Below are 18,368 nucleotides of genomic sequence, written 5' to 3'. Positions count from 1 at the left end.
ATGCCCCTAAACTAGTTCCTTCTATATCAGTCAGGGTCCAATCAGGAGATGGAAACGATAGCAGTTATTGAATAGAGAGAATTTAATATAAAAAAGTGTTACCTAGGTAACTGAAAGGGTACAAAGGGGACTCTAAGATATCATGAAAGTAGGAAGCATCTGTCACTCTTAGGGCTGAGAGAACAAAGAGAAGAGATTGTAATCATTAAAACTTAGAAGATTAAAGGAGAAGCCCCATGGAGGTGAAAGTCAGACCTCTGAGGGAAGGTGATGCTGGGCTGGTACCGGTGTCTCTGTGTTAGAAAAAGGCTGGAACCCAGACTCTGAGGAGGAAAGCAACTGCTGGCTGGCATGTAGTGATGTCTTGGGATGGGGGAAAGGAGATGTAGAGAGTCTGGTTCTGTGAATTAGAAAAACTGCAAACGGGATTCAGTTGCTGCTACCTGAAAGAACTGCCACTGTTGAGACGAAGAAATATTTCTGGGTTGATGCTCAGGGGAACAACAAACAGACAGGAAACCCACGGGAGGCAACAGGTAGCAGACAGGAAGGAGCAAGTCCTTGCTCCCCCTCCAGCCTTTGTCTTCTTCTAGCACTCCCAATGAACAACTTTACAGGAAGTCAGCTGGCAAAGCAAAAACGATGTTTGCAGGGTTCCAGCCCAGCACCACGAAGTGGAGAATGAAAGTGGGGGCCTGGAGCTCAGAGATAACCTAACAACTCCTCCTCCTTCCTATGGTGTAGGATGTCGTCACATCTCTTTTATTTAAAAGATTCCTTCTCTTGGACCTGCTTGTTCTGCCCATCTTTTCTCTCCTCCGTACTTCTTGTCTCTTGTAACATTTTATTATTAGAAAATATCACAAAGCCCATCAGAGGGGAGATAGTAGGTGCTCAAAAATGTCTGCTGGATTAATGGCAATATAAGAGAATAAATGATAAGTGTCAAATGAGTAGTGCAGACTCTCATTGCCATAGAGACTCAGGGGAGGAGGCCGTGAACTTGGGTGGCCCCAAAGGTTTCACAGATGAGATGGGTCTTGAGACAAAGTATGATAAATGGGAACAGTTTAAATACATGGAGAGAAGGATGAGGCATTTAAGGGGGAGGGTACAAAGACTTGGAGGTAGAAACGGGTAGTTGATTTTGGGAGAAAGGCATGGCTTCCTTTAGGAGTTCGAGGCTAGCTTACAGATAGAGGCCCCTTAACATCTGGCTAGGCTGTGGCCTCATAAAGGAGTAATTGGGACATTGTCATGTAAGCGCTGAGGAGGAGTCATTGATGGTATATTGGGCAGGAGAGGGTGGTGAGAAAGACGGTGCTGAATTAGTGCTGTGCAGGGTGGTGGGTGATGCTTGTTGCTCAGGTCTTAAGCATATCCATGTAGCAGAATGATGCTGCTGTTGATAGGAATCAGTAAATCAGGAAGAGAAGCAAGTGTTTAAGTTTTTTAATGGTTCTGGAATTTTGGTTATACTGAATTCAATTTGAGAGCGCACATTTAGAATCCGGGAAGTACAGAAAGAGCCAGAGAATGAGTTGGGAGAAGTCTGAGAGGTTGGAGGAGCATCCAGATGGTATTGGAAATGGGGAGGGGAGGATTTCAAGTCAGCACATGGCCGTCCTTGCCTCTGCAAGTGAAGGTGACAACTTCGAGAGGTAAGCAGTGCACATCGGCTTAGATTAGTCAGAGTCAGTACTTAAAATTAGGGATGGACCAGCTGCTTGTCTCTTGACACCCCTCCTGTTTCACTTCCTCCCCTGTCAAGGCCATTGAACTATTTTTCTCTCTTTGAGGACTACCTTCCCTACCCTTGAAAAAGAACCTTTGCTTATGCCTTAAACTGTGGTAAAGCCTCGTATCTGTTTACCAGGTTTAAAAATAAGATTTATTTTTTCTATTGTGTTCTTGAATTGTGCTAACTCTTTCTTCTTCAAGGAAAAGAATTTTATCAGGAAAAAAATAATTCTGACAAGTTCCAAAGGGGAATTATAATATATTGCTGAGAAAACAACCTATTTGGTAACCAGATGGATGGACACGTTCAACATGCTCTCATTTCCTGTCCCACCAGAGCCTCTGTTATGCATACATGTGAGATGGCTTCTGTTTCTTGCTTTGGCTTCTGAACTTTGCTAAAGCACTTCTGCTGTCTTCAGGAGTAGACAAGACTCCCCGACCGGAGCCTAGGAAAGCCAGCCTCTCTCCCTACTCATGTAACCTCTGTGAACCGCGCGGGCTGCCAGGTATGCTGGAGATCCGGTGGGTGCAACTGCGCCGAGACCAAGGGCAAGATAATCAGTCCAAGGAGACAGTTAATTTTAGTACAAAAGAAGTTAGATGTGATTTATTTCCAACACCAATGAACCAGAAGAGCTAACAATCATCGGAACAAAACACAGAACTGCCAAATACTCCAGGTAAAAGTGGCTCGTGGCAGCTGAGACGGGCCTCCTCGTCAGCCAGGGAGACAGGCTCCAGGTGGCTCAGAGCCGATGTGGAGGGCATTTTCAGGTTGTCTTTCTAGGAAAGGGGTTTGAATCATCCAAGAGTTAGAGAAATGGATTTGGAGACAGGAAAGAGAATAGCAGAAGAAAAGAAGGCAAGAGAGGACAGGAGGATTTTGTAGGAATATCACAGCTCATTCGTCATTTCGTTCACCATCATTATCTTCAGAGATCATAATGCTAGGACAGGATCCATGCGGCTTATGCTGCCTCTTAATCACGCCTTTTCAGCTGCCTCAGGAGAGCCCTCTCTGTGGCTCTGCCTGCTGTGGAGCTGAGTTCAGTACACCCATCGCCAGCCCAGCAGTGCTCCCTCACGGCCTCTCCACCTCCAGGATGGGCCCCTCAGCAGCTGGATTGTTCTCCACCTGCACAATGTGTTCCCTTGCACTTGAGCCGAACACGAGGACTGGTCATAGGCCATTGCCCATCGTCCCACTGTTGATTTTTTTAATTCTAAAAAATAGGTTAAACAGCCCCTTTTTCTGTTTCTGAGACTCACATAGCATCTGAATTCAAGGGTTTGGAGGAAGGCCTATAAAACTCATGTCGATGGCAGGATGAGGGCTCAGATGGGCATGCACAAAGTCCTAAATCTTTGTTTTAATGATGGAAGAGCCCTAGGCCCTTCCTCTTCTTCCTTCTAGGTCATTATTTACCAGAATACTTTGAGTCCCAAATTCCATCCCCTCTATTTAATCACCTTGTCCTCTCCGCAGTCACTATATCATGCACATACTTCCGTTATTGCCTTCACATATGACACATTTTATGTTCTTCATTTTTCCATGGACTAGGACAATGGCTTAATTATCCGTGAATCTCCTGTACCTAGATTAGCATTTGGTGTTTATATATTGAGTGAGTGAATGAAAGAACAAACGCCATTTATATTGAGTGAAGAGTAATTAAACTGAGAACGAAGCTGTCTGCATCTATCCCTGGCAGATAAGAAGGGAAATATTGCGAGACTCTCGTATTTGTGAGAGGAAAATCTAAAAACATCTTTCATCATACTTAAAGAGAAGACTCTGGGGCTTTGCTTGGGTCCTGGAGTGGGATCCAGAGCTGGAGGGGCTTTCGATCTGAGCCCTCCTGTGTGTGTGTCTGGTGCATGTTTCAAGGCAGCGATTCATAGCTCACTTTCTTTCTACCTCCAGCCACTCCTTCCCTTTTCTCCACTTTTCCTTATCGCTCATCTTGACAGAGATCAGAAAGTACTATAACTGTTCTCAGTTCAAACATTCTTCCTGTTGTCACACTAAGTATCCAATTGTAGGGTTCAGAAAATGCATTCTACCCCCTAGTTTTTCTTTAGGTGTGTGAGCTTAGATTGGGCGGACTAGATACTTGAAGGGGAAAATGACTTAAAATAATGTATCAAGGTGTGTTTGTCCAATAAGAGAGCAAACAACTACATTTGGTAGTGGTTGGGGGGGAACTGGATTTTCCCAATACTCCCACTGGCCTCCCTTGTATCATCGTAACCTTTTTCTTGAGCACCCTAGAATCCTCTGGTGTCCAGTGAATGGTCATTCAAAACCTTGTTAGGAATGTTCACCCCTTACTGGGTTCTGTTAAAGCCTGAGGCATGCACCCTGCACCCTCTCTGACCTACTCATTTTTTGGCTACAGAGCTGGGGGACAAAGCTGGCATCACTTGGGGGAGTTTCCACGTACGAATGTCCACATCTTTCATTCACATCCTTCAAACGTTTCCTTTAACATTTTCTGATTGTGTTTCTGAGTACATGGTGTCAACAGCTCTCAGAACTGTTAAGTTTTCTATTTATCCTCAGGCCAGGAAAAGGCAGAGATCACTGCAGTGTAAAATTACCAGTGGTTTTGACAGTGACCCGGAAGAACTGTGGAATGAAGAAATTTATCCTTGAGAGCTGAGGTCCAGCCCCAGGCCCGTCTTAACCAAGAAGTTCTGCTCAGTTATACAGGTCACAAGAAGTTCTGCTAGTCCTGAAAATATTGGACTCATCAAACTTAGGTTGGGTGTTGTTGACATGTCCTGATGAATGGCTATTTTTGGACACCAAGTACCGAATTTACTCATTTATTTCCTCTTCTATTCATTCTTATGCAACCTTAATTTTGAAAAGTAATTCTGTGAGTTTTGAACTTTACTTTTTATTTCTTTTGTAGGAGCTCTCCAAATCAGCACGAACACTTCTGCACGCTTAAAAATATTAGTCGGAATGGTCAAAATGCCACATTTGCAGAAAATAGAAGGAAAGGGACTTATTTCTTTGGAACTGCTCTTGCCAAGACTTTAGAGAGGGGATATCATAATGGTTATAAGTTCGGGCCTTAGAGCTGGATCTCTTGGGTTGAACCCAATCTCCGCCACTTCCAAGATATGAATTTGTGGGTGTTATCCTCTGTGTGCCTCAGTTTCATTATGGAGATGGCAGTAAAGATGCCTACTTCCTAGGGCTGTTGTGTTAATAGGTATCAAGCACTTAGCACAGTGCCTGACACATAGAATGTTCTCAATGAATGTTAGCTACTCTTTTGAGTTAGATGATAACTTAGAACTGTTGCAGATATATTGTGAACGTAGAATCACAAAGTTCACTCTGGGCAGGATAGAAATATATGCTGAAAAAGAGAATTGTGCAAATCAGCAGGATATAGCTCAAGATAGTTGTGTTTTAAATAGGAGACAATTACCATGTGTCTCCTCTGTCCATCAAGCCACCGCTTAGTCAGACCCCTCTTTAAACCACTCTGAACCTTCTACATCAAGTGTTCTTAGTGTTCACAAACCTCCGTGAGTGATGACTTGAAATGTAGTCTGTTATCTTGCTTCTTCAGATATAGCTTACGCGCTGGTCCCTCGTTCCCCAACTGCGGGAGATACACACTTACGTCTCTATAACTTCACTGACCTTCCTTAGGAGACTAGGAGTCCCAGAATCTCAGAGGCTCTTTTTGAAAATCTTCTCACAAAATCCTTCCTTTATTTCCACCCTCAGGGCCCTTTTATGTCTTTCAAGGCTTATGCAATTTGTTCTTCTATATTTCTCCTTTTGGAAATTCTGCATACAGTCTAGCACTTTCTTTGGAATGCAACATCAGTTGTATCTTGGTGTATTAGTCAAAACTTCCAATTTAACATTACGTTGCATTTTACAAACCTATCTTTTGTACCTCATCATGGCACACTGGGTGCAGAGCATTTGTATCTTCCCAAGCCTCAGTGTTGAACCAATAGAGTTAGAGGTAGGTGAGGAAGAAAACTAATGTTTATTGAATTAAATTGATTTGCTCAAAGCTCGCATAAGCAGAAAACGGCAGAGCCAGAATTCTCCTCCAGGTCTGTACGTTCTAAAACCCAGGTTCCTTTGGTATATGAAAAGGTATTTATACAAAATCTATCCAAGGAAATGCTTCTTTACATTCTTTTTTCCTTAAACTCTCTTGATTATATTCATCATTCTCTTAAAATGCAGTCAAATGGTTTTTGGGTTTTGGTAAATCTAAGAAAATGTCAAAAATTTAGCCATTTTCTTTCCTTCTTACCCAGCCTTTTTCTTCTACCTCATGAATGAGGAATGGGTAACTTCCATTTTAATAGCCTTTCAGGGCTTTAATTTTAAACTATAAAATTAGTGACTCTGGCATTACCCCAAGAGGATGTGTTTATTAACTTGATTATAAGTATTTGAACTCCATACTCTAAATTCTATTTGTCAGATAAGAGAAAATTATGTTAATGTGCATTTATGATTTATTACTCCCCTGATATCAGTGTGAGTGTCAGAAACTAAGACATAGCTTCTGCTTCCTAACTCTTAACAGGGAAGACAAAAAGAAGATCTTTCTATTAAAATGCCTTAAACCTGGCTTTTGATCATGCCTAGACACATACCTATGAAACTTTAGAGCAGCAGGGAAAAAGAGAAACTCCTAAGAGATTCAATAAAGGAAAAAAAAAAAAAAAAGAAAAAGAAAAAGGTTATCTTCTGGGGAATGAGAATCAGAATAGTTTTTGACTTCTCATCAGCAACAGTGGATGCTAGAAGACAATGGAACATACCTTCAAAGTTCTTAGGGAAAATAATTTTGACCACAGTGCTATACCTAGCCAAACCACCAAAAAGAAAGGGTAGAGAACATGTCAAACATGTAAAAAATTATCATTTATATTTCTGAAGAAGATAATTGAGAGTGAACTCCAGGAAAATAGAAAACATCGTGAAGGAGGAAGGCACGGGATCTAGTAAACAGTAGATCTAACCTAGCAGGGCAGTGAAGGACGTTCCTGGGTGGCAGCTGGGCAGCAGCTAAGGAGCAAGCTGTCTGGATGGGAGCAGAAATTCAGAGACAGCTGGGTGATGTCTCAGGAAAGAAAGAGATTGGTCTGCAAGTGAAAATATTTGTATAATTATGACCATATAAACCCCATTTATAGGTTATTAATTTTAAAGTCAATCCCTAGGCAAACCCACAGAAGGCTTAATTATGATTACAGAAAAGCTCATAAATGTTATCAATTTTGACCACGTAAATATATAAGTAGAGCTGACAAATATTGGGATGTGGAATGCAGGGGCGTGGAGGAAGAGGGAAGATAGCGCCAGTAATATCTTTATCGAACATACATAAAGTTGCTGAAATGAGAAATAGACACTGGCTGTATTTTTTAACACTACAAATGTAACCAACCAGAGAACCTAAGCTATAAGTATTAGCAGTTGTAAAGAGGGAGGTAGATAAAGTGTAAGGGGTAAGTGTAAGGGAACTAAATATTCATAGCAGGGAGTGAATAGCTATTGCTTGAAGTTGATAAAAAGAGAAATAGTGATACAACCCCATTAGAATTAAAAGGTAAGCACAAGCATATTACAAAGCAAATAGCTAAAAGACATAAATTATTAAAAATGATTACCTGTGGGGAGAGGGGCGAGGCATGGGGATGAAAGAGGTAAGAGATTGTGCCTTTTTATTGCAAGTCCTCATTACGTTATTTATTTTATCATGAACATGTAGTACTTTAAATCTATATACTTTACACAGCCCTTGTGAAACCACTTTAGTGTGTTGGTTACTGAACATTTCAGTTTGTCCTGGTGACAGTGGTGGGGTGGATTGTAATAAAAGAAAATTGGTTTTTCCCCAGGCATAGGCAAGTGGGAAGAAAGGTGGTGGGGGTGTGGTTATCAGACAGGCCTTCTCAGGCAGCAAGCAGAATGGACTGCATTTTTCAGGGCAGTGTTCTATATATTAACGACATACAAATGAGATTCTCCATCAATTAAAATAACCACAGAAGTCCAAAGAAGCAAAGTCTGGAGAAGCTGATAATTAAGAAGGAGAGTGGCTTGGAGCAAACCAGGGGCTGCTTAGAAGATTGCCTATTGTCATCACTGTGATGAGTAGGAGACGTAAAACAGAAATATTTACCAACCAATTAGCCCAGCCTTGAATGCTACTGAATATGGGCCAGGCTAGACAGGATCCATCTGGGCTAATCTTCTCAACTTGAATCCAGGCAATGGGAAACAGAAACTCATGTTTTTCTCTACCTAGCTATGCACTTTTGGTTCTCATGCACCATTTCCATTTTGCCTTCACAATCCATGCACCACCGATTTTACCAGTTGCTCTTGTGATTGACTTTGCTATTGGAAGAAAGTCCTAGAATGTTGGAATTTCTCTTTCTATTACATACTTTGCCCCAAAGAATGTGTCAATCAGGGCTAAAGCAATAGTCTCAGGGCAGACAGCCAACTTCATCTGATGACAACACGGCAGTAGAGTAGTGGCACTATGCTGACTTCAGAGTGAGCCCACGGCCCCGACTGAGACCTGGGAGCACAGCCCAGAGCAGCTGGGATAGGCAAGCAGGGCACCTGCCTCAGCTCAGGGAAGATTATTGGACAGAAAGCATTTCCCTTTGCTCTTTTCTGCTGCTCATAACTGGGTGAAATGTGGCTCATAATTGGATTTCTAAGTCTGATAGCCTAAAGCAAGTTTTGGCCTGGTGACTTTTGTGGACATTTGTGTTTACTTTGTGAAAGTGGAAGCAACAGTGGGAATTATAGGAATTTAGGGGTTTTTGCAGTTGTTTAAAATTTTTTTATAGAATGCATTTGCAAGAGTTTAATGTTTAGGGCGTGGCGAGGATACTCAGAGAAACTCACATGCTTTATGCTATGTTGGGGAGATTTCAGAGGAGCCCAGTGTTTCTGAATTTCTTGATGCCATTCCGAGACCTTCCTTGAAAGAACACTTGGCCCCTGTAAACGTGTTTGCTGTGTGTTTTCCCTCATTCACAAGGTTGCTTCCAACACTATGTCTGGAAGTGGGATGTGGGGACACAGAGGTAATAGGGCATCAATGGATTTGAGGGTCACATATGCTAATCAAACAAGAAGTTAGTTCTATCGTCTATTTAGTTTGACAATGAAAAAAACAATATTTCTCCAATCCATCAAGTTCCTGGTTCCCAGACAACTTCCCTCAAGTCCTTGGCAGGACATAGCCAAGACTAAGAACTTGTAATTCTCCAGCAGGGGCAGAAGGTTCCTGGTAAAGGGTCTTGTTTGTCACCAACCAGGGGGCACCTTTTGGATTCTTCATTTTAAGGGGCTTGGAAAACATTTCATTATGTGGCACCATTTTCCTAAGTACTGACAGCATTTTTTTCCCTCCGATGGAGTAGGGGTTGAGGATGAGGCTGGGAGTTGTTACCAAACTCTGTTGTGGCCTGAGCTCTCTGGGGCCCTACCTTCATCTCCCCTCACTTTTCTCTTGTTACCTTTGTGGGTAGCTCATCTGTAGAAATCCTTCCATGCCCTTCAGTAGACTTGGCACCAAGCAAGATGGAGGTTTTCAAGCTCTCCAGCAGCAGAGACCTGGGCTGTCACCGGGGAAGCTGCACCTGGACTGGACCCATTTGTACTGATGGCATGGGTCCTCCACTATCTGTGCAGCCCTAAAAATAGCTCTCAATTAACATTGCATTTCAAGAATTGGAAAATTTCCCAGAAGTCCATTCTTTTTTCCTTTTCTATTTCATTACATTTTGCAGTAATAATACACAAGCCTGCAGAAAACATGACGGGTAATGAAAAAATGTAATTAATATAAGCAGTGTAAAGCATGATTTTTTTTTCTCTGTTGTCCTTGCAGAAAATTGCTGCTTTAAACCAAGCAGGATGTGAAAATGCATAAAACCCCCCTTTAATCTGCTGCGGTTTGTAAATATCTTATGCAAAACAGTTAAGTCACCTGTCAGATTTTTTTAAATGTTAAGTCATATTTTCTTGTAAAATGTTTTTTTTTTCCCTGCAGGACAAATTGAGTGATTTGGGTAACTATTTTAAGGGCAGGGGAATGGAAGTGAGGGTGATGAGTTTCAGCAATACACCTGAAAACAGGAAGAACTTGCTTTTTGGATGGCTGCTCTGTCCATTGGATTCATCTGAACAGCATTAAGTATGCTGTCTTTGGGAACTCTCAATTTTGGTACAGTACTTGGGAAAAGTAAACTATTGCTACTATTTACACCAATACACCCCATCCCATTAATTGAAATAAAGTGATAAAGAGGTCAGGAGGCTGTGGTCTATGCTGGCATTCCTCAGACCATTTCAGTTCACTTATCTGTACCATGGGCGATATTGAGAAGTGAGTGACTGGAAGGTCACAACAGAATTTCAAAGCTGAAACACAAAACATTATTCCTCAAATATCTTCCAAAGCCAGACAGGAAAGTACTTATGGTTTGTTTTCATTTGTTCCTTCCTTCATCCATTTGTTTTTAAACTGCAGCTGACATACATTATAGGTTCTTGTTTATTTCCATCTTGTTCTGGGTTCTACAAGTTTCCTATTGCCCTGGGGTGTGTGAACTCACAGCTTTTGCTGGGGAACTGCTGGCCTCGTCTGCTCTGCTCCACTGGGATCCCAGTGAAGGTAGGTTCCCCCAGCTGAGAAGCGGTGCCTGTCTCCCGTGGCATTCCGGGCAGCCATTTGGAGTCCCAGATGTAGGAGATGAAATAATCCACGCTCATACAGTCACGAAGTGCCCATCTGGCACCCAGGAACCTTGCACGATGGAAGCACACAGGCGTGAGCTCACTTTTGTTGTGGCATTTCATAAACAGAGCTGCAGCCAGCTAGAGAAGGACCTGGGCTGATAACGATCATTTCTCTCTCCCCTTCCTTTCTGCTTGCTCCCCTCAAAACACACACACATGCACACACACACACAGCCTTAACCTTTTTAAAACATAGGGGCCAGGGAGGAAATAAAATGGAGAGATCCATCCTCTAAAAGGTAACATTTTTTTCCAGAGGGTCTGAAGGAAAAATTTCCATTAACAGCTGAATCCCTCCCCACCACCTCTCTGTCCACATTATTGTTTTTATGCCCTCCATTCTAGGACTCACAGGCGACGGTGTGAAATGCGACCAGTCAACTCTCAGCTAACTCGCTTCTTGTACATCACCCTAAAAATAAGGAAAAGCAGCTGCGGGAGAGATTTCATCAATCATGCAACCACTGCTCTGCTTTCTAGTCCTGAAACCAAATTCACAGGAGAATCTAATAAATGACCTCAATGCTTTTTCTTTAGTTTCCTTTTAAGTGTTTGTGCCAAAGTAGGAGCAACGGAAGCCCGACAAAGGAGGTGTTGGTTAAAGAACCCCTCGTGCTGAGTATGTGTGTGTCTGTGTGTGTGTGTGTGTGTGTGTGTGAAGAAGGGGTGACTGTCCCCACAAATGCTTGCTGCTGACATTTAACCCCAACTTATCATTAAAGAGCAAGCAGACGTGTAAACAAAGCCTGTTGGGGCAGGATGTAATTGTTATCCAGTACCAGCAATTTGTTTCATGTGTGGCTCTAACTCTGCTATCCTTTAAAGAAAACAGATTTCTAAGAGACTAGTGCCCAACGACAAGCACAAGATCCCTAATGGAGCAGGTAACTCAGGACACTGTGAAGAAGTCTAGCGGCAAGGATAGGGTTTAAATGAAAGACCAGTTAAGTCATGTACTGATTTGTATTATCCCAGCATTAAAATGAGGGAAAAAATCACCTTAGACATATCACTTGATGTGGTTCCGAACTGTAATAAAAAACATCAGGTTGCATTACCCTTCCCAAATATCACATTCGGCGCTCTCAGCAGTTCCAGCCTCCCAAGGAGACATTTTCAAAGCAGCTAGATTTTTCGGCCCCGGAGAGGAGAGCAATCAGTGAAGCCCAGGAGAGCCCATCCCTGGCCACTGCTGACTAACCGCCACGCTGGAGAAATGAGGTGGCTGGAAGATGTCCCAGCGGAGTAGAAGTTCCTGGACTCACGAACGTTAGGGAGGATGAAACAAATGGGTCTCTCCTGGGGGAACTCACTCCCTCCTCCCAGGTATGGCTCCTGCCTTCCCAGAGAATGGGCTCTGCTTGTCTGCAAATCCAAAGCACCAAGTGGGTAGCACAATGCGATGTTTGTAAATATGATAAACCATTACAATATTACAGCTCTTCATTTGGAAAGCCATTTAGGCAAGAAATGATTACTGACCCATGATATGTAAATGACGGAAATGCAGAAATTAGTATTTGGGTCAACTCATGTATTTTTCAACCATGAAATGAAAATCTCAGTGTTCACATTCCAATTCATACATGAAAGCATCACGGTGCTATTAGTTAACTATTGTGTTAATTTATTATTGTCTTAGTTAATGTTTTCAGAGCCACTGTGAAGTTATATCTCTACTTCCAAAGCACTAATGTTGCAACTGAAAGAGGGGCGCACACTCCTCTGGGTGGGCTGGTTTCCTGAGGGAATTTTCCTTCAGTTGAGGAGAAAGGAAGTGATTCTGAAGGAGAGGCTAAGGACCTCCTCCCCAAATATTTCGAGTATGGGATCAATTGATCACTTCCCTTTCTTTTGAGTTCATAAAACCACAAAGAATGTGTTGGACAGTTATGCCACTGTGACAAGTTCCTAGATGCCATCAGGGACATAAAAGAATCCCCAAAGGACCTTTGTCTTCAAGGTTGAAGAAAAAGAGACTCACTATGAAAATCGTGCAAGAACCTAGAGGGAGAGAGAATTTAGGAAGGCTTGTTGGAGGAGGTGATATTTAAGCTGGTTCTGAAGGACCGTTAGAATTTAATAGGTGAAAGGAAGGAGAGAAGTCATTCCAGGTAGAAAGCAAAAGTCCCAGAGGATGGAATACAATGCCACGTGAACTGAGGTCCCACTTTACTGAAACAAAGTGGACGTCGAAGAGCAAAAGGTGTAGGAATGCATATGGAGACGTCAAGTTGCAATGGAAATCAGAGAAGGTGGGCCCCTGAAGACCATTCAAGGTTCCTTCCCAGAGTGAACCAGATGAGGGCGATTGGAAAATGGTCTGGGCCTACACAGAGCAGGTAGAAACACAGCAAGGACCGGAGCTGGGAGAGACTGTGGCAGGAAGGCCATTTGGGAGGTAGGACTAGCGATTTAAGGTTAGGGAAAGAGGGATAGAGTCAGGAGCTTTGTCTTGGGCATTAGGGGACACGACAGAGGGATAGAGAGGAAAGGGTGGTCTGGGAGACTAGAAAAGGAAGCGTTCGAGATGAGCCTAAGTGCTCCACGTGGAGGGAGAGATTTACTGTCAACCCTTAAATTCAGTGGTTTTAAAGAGCAAAATGAGTATGTGATGCAGAGAGTAAGTGAAGTAAGGAAATGCTGATTAATTGGCCAGAGGGAACTCTCAGTATTTCCACTGTGCACCTAAATCTCTTCTTGTAACCTTGTACATAACAGACTCCACATTGGGGTAGTGCTGAGACCTTTGGCTTCCTTCAGCCTCGGCCCTTGGATCTAGGGTGTGCCAACACCTTCAAGACAGGCACTTAGTCAAACCCTTTGCTTGGGGGTTTCAAGGTCAGAATGATGTTCTGCCTGAGAGGCCGTCTGAGTGCGGGACTGTTTTCAATAAGTGGTTAGACCAATAGTTCTCAATGGAGGTAATACTGCCCCCTACAGAGTGCTTTGGGAATTTCTGGCAGCGTTTTTCTGACATCACAAAACTGAGTGGGAGCCAGGGAGGCAGGACATCCTCTGTTCACAGGATAGTCCTCCACAATGAAGAATTGTGCCGCATCCACATGGCTTTTGAATGTCCTGCCAGGCATTCATGTAGGTAAACCTGTTTATAATTATCTAAGCCTAAAACCGAGCTCCAATTTATATATTTTGCTGCTCAGTTTTAATACACACTAAATTTTCCATGAATTTACAACTACCATGTATATTAAGGGAAGATTATATTTTGTTTTGTTCAGAACTTTGCCAAGAATTGGACACGGAGAAAATCATATTGCTGGCAGCAATGCTGCTCTATTTGAGTGGCGTTCGAGGCTGTCATTCCACATGTAGATGTAATCATTTGGTTACCTTTTCACACCTTCCATGTGTATATGTTTAAATACATATTATTTTTATTATGAATTACTTTCCTTTAGTTTCTTCTCTATATTTAGGGCATTATATTGGTGTTTTATATATGTGTCTACGTAATATACTGTATGTTATATATATATATATGTCCTATGAATTTTGTTTTAGAATAGTGAAGGGGGACTATGAAATATTTGTTATAATAAGGGGATGTTGGGTATGATGGAGTGAGAACCACAGAGTTTGAAACACGAGAAACTTAGATATGACAGCTTATGCGTGGCCATCTTTGATTGTTATTTGTTATGCTGGACTCATCCATGGACCTTTACTGAGCTCCCATGGTAAGCTTATAGTGGTTCAAGCACACACAGGCATCCTGTAGATAAAAAAGAAGGGCAAGTCACAGACTGTCTTCCAAATCTTCTATCTCAGACCTTGGCCTAATTTGGCCTGGTAGCGTACCAGAGGTTGGGGTAGGCCAGAAGATAAACCATGATATCCTGGAGGTTACAGCACCGGCAAATAATTGTAAACATGGTCCAAGATGAACGGTCGAACAATGGGAGTCTGAGAGCGCATTCCTGGAAGGTCCAGCAGGCAGGAGACTGTCAGCATCGAAAGCAAGTGGGTACAGATCGTGTAGCCCAGGCCTCAGGATGGGCATGAGAGATGGGACTCCACTCTTTATGGAGGGGCAAGGCAAGAGCAAGGTCCCTTCTCAAAGGACCATTATTGGGGCCCAGAAACAAAGGAATAAAGCTGAAAGCCAGTACTGAAGACAGGGGTGAAGGTGGGACCTACGGTCCAAGATAGTGGGCCAGAACTCAGATCAGAGGCTGAGGTCCAGGGCAGACGAGCAGCAAAATGTCTCCATGTTGAGTCATAGATGCTGGGGTTGGAGCAGCTTAACATATTTTGCTGCAAGTGCATATGGATTTGCCTGCGGGGGTTTTGAGGAGGAAGCCAGATGTGGAGGCTGGGAGTCATGGTGGGTCTGACACTCAGGCAGTTTTACTAGCTAACTGGAAGAACCAGAGTATAAATATATAGCAAATGAGTCAACTGGACAATTGTTAATAAAGAGTCCAGGCGATAGTTCAGGAGTATCTGAAACCCTGCATTTCCTCCCTTGGATCCAGGAGGGCGCGAGACTCCAGGACATGAGAGAGACATCTGGGTTGCAGTGGTTTCTAAAGGTTTCATGGAAGAGCAAGGGTTGGAGCTGGGCCTTGGAGAGCAAATGGATGAATAGTTGAATTCATTCATTCATTCATTCAACAAATACTTTGGAAATCTCTCCCATGTGACAGGTGCCAAAAATAAAGAGGTGAACAAGAGAGACACTGACCTTGGTGACACAGAGATTACAGGCTAATCTGGGTTTCAGAGAGGCCAGCAGGCGAGAATAGGTAGCTCTTAGCCCGGGACTCGAGGGAGTCATCAGGCCAGGGAGGCACACCTGGGCCTGCTGTTAAGAAGGTGCTCTTCCTGCTCCCTGGAATTGTGCAGTGAATACTTCCTACCTGTTTCAAGGCTCAATGCTAAAAGAAACTACATTAAACTCTTAGAGCTAGGGGTTGGCAAACTTTTTCTGTAAAGATCCAGATAGTAAATAGTGTAGGCTTTGCAGGTGTGTCATGAAATATTATTCTTGTTTTCATTTTTTTCAACCATCTAAAAATGTGAAACTCCTTTTTAGCTCACAGACTAGATTTGGCCTGCGGGCTACAGTTTGCTGACCCCTGGTCTACAGAGTTCCTTTTGTCCAGAGACCAATACGGCATTCAAGTGCACTGGTGGATGATGATAAGTAATATTTATTATAAGGGATATTTGTAGCACACTAAACATTGTCTGATGTTATATATGTATATATATATATATATATATATATATATATTATCCCACTTGGCTCTCAAAACAGTACAACTGGAGTAGATAAGCCACATACTACCGTTATTCCTCATTTCATAGATAAGTTGATTGAAGATCAGGAACGTTCAGTCCCCGCATCGAGTCATAGAGCCCAAAAAACCAGAGGGACTGGATCTCAGTCTTTTGATTCCAGAGCTTGTCCTTGATCCACAGCTACTTTGAACTAAATTATTCACAACTTTCACAGGGCACTCTAGTTTTGAGTCTGAATGCATTTTGAAATTAAAGGGTTACACTTAAATAGCAAACACACACACTGGATATGGTCTGAATTATGTCAGTGCTATTAGCAGAGGAGGATTGAGTGACTGTCATGTGTCCAGCACTGTTCTAAGTGCTGGGGACACGCCACTACATTCAATAGACACGATCCCTCCTCTAATTAGTAGTTTACAGTCTAATGAAAATCATTCTAATGATAATGACACAATAGCAGGAGGGGTAGTAGCTACCTAAATGCCATATATTGTGTTTGGAGTTACAAGTGTTTTATTACCAGTCTTCAAAATAGTGCTATAAAGTGGATCTTGTTTCCTCCATTGGTATAAATACTTTAGTAACAATAGCTGACATATGGAACTCACCCTATGCTAGGAAAGAAATGCTCAGAGGAGATAACAGAGCAAGCAGGTGGCCAAGGGGGATTTGAACTTGGGTCTTTACCCCCTAGGGTCTAAGGCCTTCCACTGTGTGCTGAAGCAAAACCCTGGGCCATGGCCCTTGGTCTATACCAACGCACCTCCACTTTTCTATGCCTGGTGGATTTAAATCAGATTCCTTCATCTCAGGACTCTGTCATTTATGAGCCAAGGCAGCCAGAGAGCACTTATTCATTAGTGCTTTACACTGTGGTGATTGCTGAGATGGCACTTCCGGTGTCATATAATGCTAGTTTTTAAAGCTTGTAACTCTAACATAATTGCCTCATGGGTTACGATTTCATCAGTGTTCAGATGCTGTTGTTGCCGTGCAGTTGGGCAATTTTGAGGCATAGGTATCTCCCTCAAGGTGTCAGAAGGCACTGAGTTTTCTTTAAAAACACTTGGAAAAGAAAAACTAGGTGGGAGTGACACGCTGGCTGAGACTCTCCCTCACTTCGGCATGCTCATTCTATCTTTACCGGCTTTTTTCAGAGGAAGGCCCCTGAAACCTCTCTCTAGGTGCCATTATCATTATTGTCTGACTTGCATGAATGTAGCAAAATTTAAATTCAAAATCAAATGACCTTTCTTTTGCTCCCAGCCTATGGGCACAGGTCTACAGGGAGGTTTTGTAGAACCTTTTTTCAATCATTGGGAAATTATAGAAACTTATGCATGGAGGGAGACCCTGGAAGGAGTAATTTTGAATTTTCCAAGTTTCCTGTGATTGAGACTTTGGCAGAAAATAAAATTTTGGAGGGGGGGGCATTTAAAAAGAACTCTGAATAACAAATGGTTTCCCTTATAAATACATTTATCTGAAGAACTTCATTGTTGCATAAATTACTTTTTCAAGATTAATTCCTATTTTTTTAAAAAAGATGTAACCCATGTTTTCAATGTGCCATTAGGAAAGCTCAGTGATCACACAGACTAAGAATGTATTAAAAGCTATACAGAAAAGAACCCATTTTTAAAAACCCATAACTCAACAGACTAAAAAAATGACAGACTAGCCATTCATGCAAATTAGCTAACTCACATTTATCAGAGAAAATATTTCATAGCATTAACAACACTGTCATTTAAGAAAAATTAAATGGAGCCCAGAACCACACATTTATTTTTACTGCATTCATTATTCATTTACTTGTTTCTTTCCTCCTTTTTTTCTTTTTGAATTGTAAGTTTTGAATTCAAAGTTCCGTAGAAGCAGCAGCAGATGATTTTCCCATTTTAGTGACCCCGTGGTTAGGAGCAATAAAGCAACAGGAACAAATCTGGCTTGAAACATGTCCAAACCCACATCTCCCAGTGTGCACAAAAGGCAAAAAAGTACAACGTGCAGCGGATATTAACATGAGTAATCTTGGAAATCTAAATATTAAACATATGTCAAAGATTATCAAATGCACATCCACATGTCTTATAGAGATGTCTTTCATCCGAGGAGCTCCAGCCCCTTTCAATGTGCGTGGACTGGTTCCCTGGCCCCAAAGGCCTCATCAAAGCTTGGCATAGCCAGTGACGACGGCACCGTGTTTCAGATGGGAACTTGTGAAGTAATACGGCCTCGGCTCCACATCTTCCTGAAAGGCAGTCTTATTAATCCCACCCCCACCTGGAGATAATTATTTAAGTTATTACTTAAATTAAATTATGAAATTCTTGTTTGAATCCAAGTTGATGAAGTTATTTGCCCAGTCAGCAGCACAGTTCGGGAAATTTCCTGGGGTCTTTGATTTGTGTTCTGACTCCGCAGTCACTAGAACCCATATTCAACTCCTTCTGCTGGGCTCTTAGCATAGCAATCCAGAGAAGAATGTTGCGGATGAGACATTGAGAAGCAGCAGTGTCTTATC

General features: G+C 42.4%; 1 long non-coding RNA gene across 1 annotated transcript; it reads left to right on the top strand.

Moving 5' to 3' along the window:
- The first annotated feature begins 1,310 nt into the window (after positions 1-1,310).
- On the top strand, positions 1,311-11,106 carry LOC111773598 (uncharacterized). The gene is made up of 3 exons (XR_002808239.2): positions 1,311-1,661; positions 2,078-2,249; positions 10,916-11,106. It is a non-coding gene; the product is annotated as an uncharacterized lncRNA (long non-coding RNA).
- Positions 11,107-18,368: the final 7,262 nt, after the last annotated feature.

The sequence above is a fragment of the Equus caballus genome, chromosome 5 (assembly GCF_041296265.1).
Source record: "Equus caballus isolate H_3958 breed thoroughbred chromosome 5, TB-T2T, whole genome shotgun sequence".
Lineage (NCBI taxonomy): Eukaryota > Metazoa > Chordata > Mammalia > Perissodactyla > Equidae > Equus > Equus caballus.
Note: the sequence above shows the minus strand (reverse complement) of the source record. Positions and strands in the feature narration are given on the sequence as shown.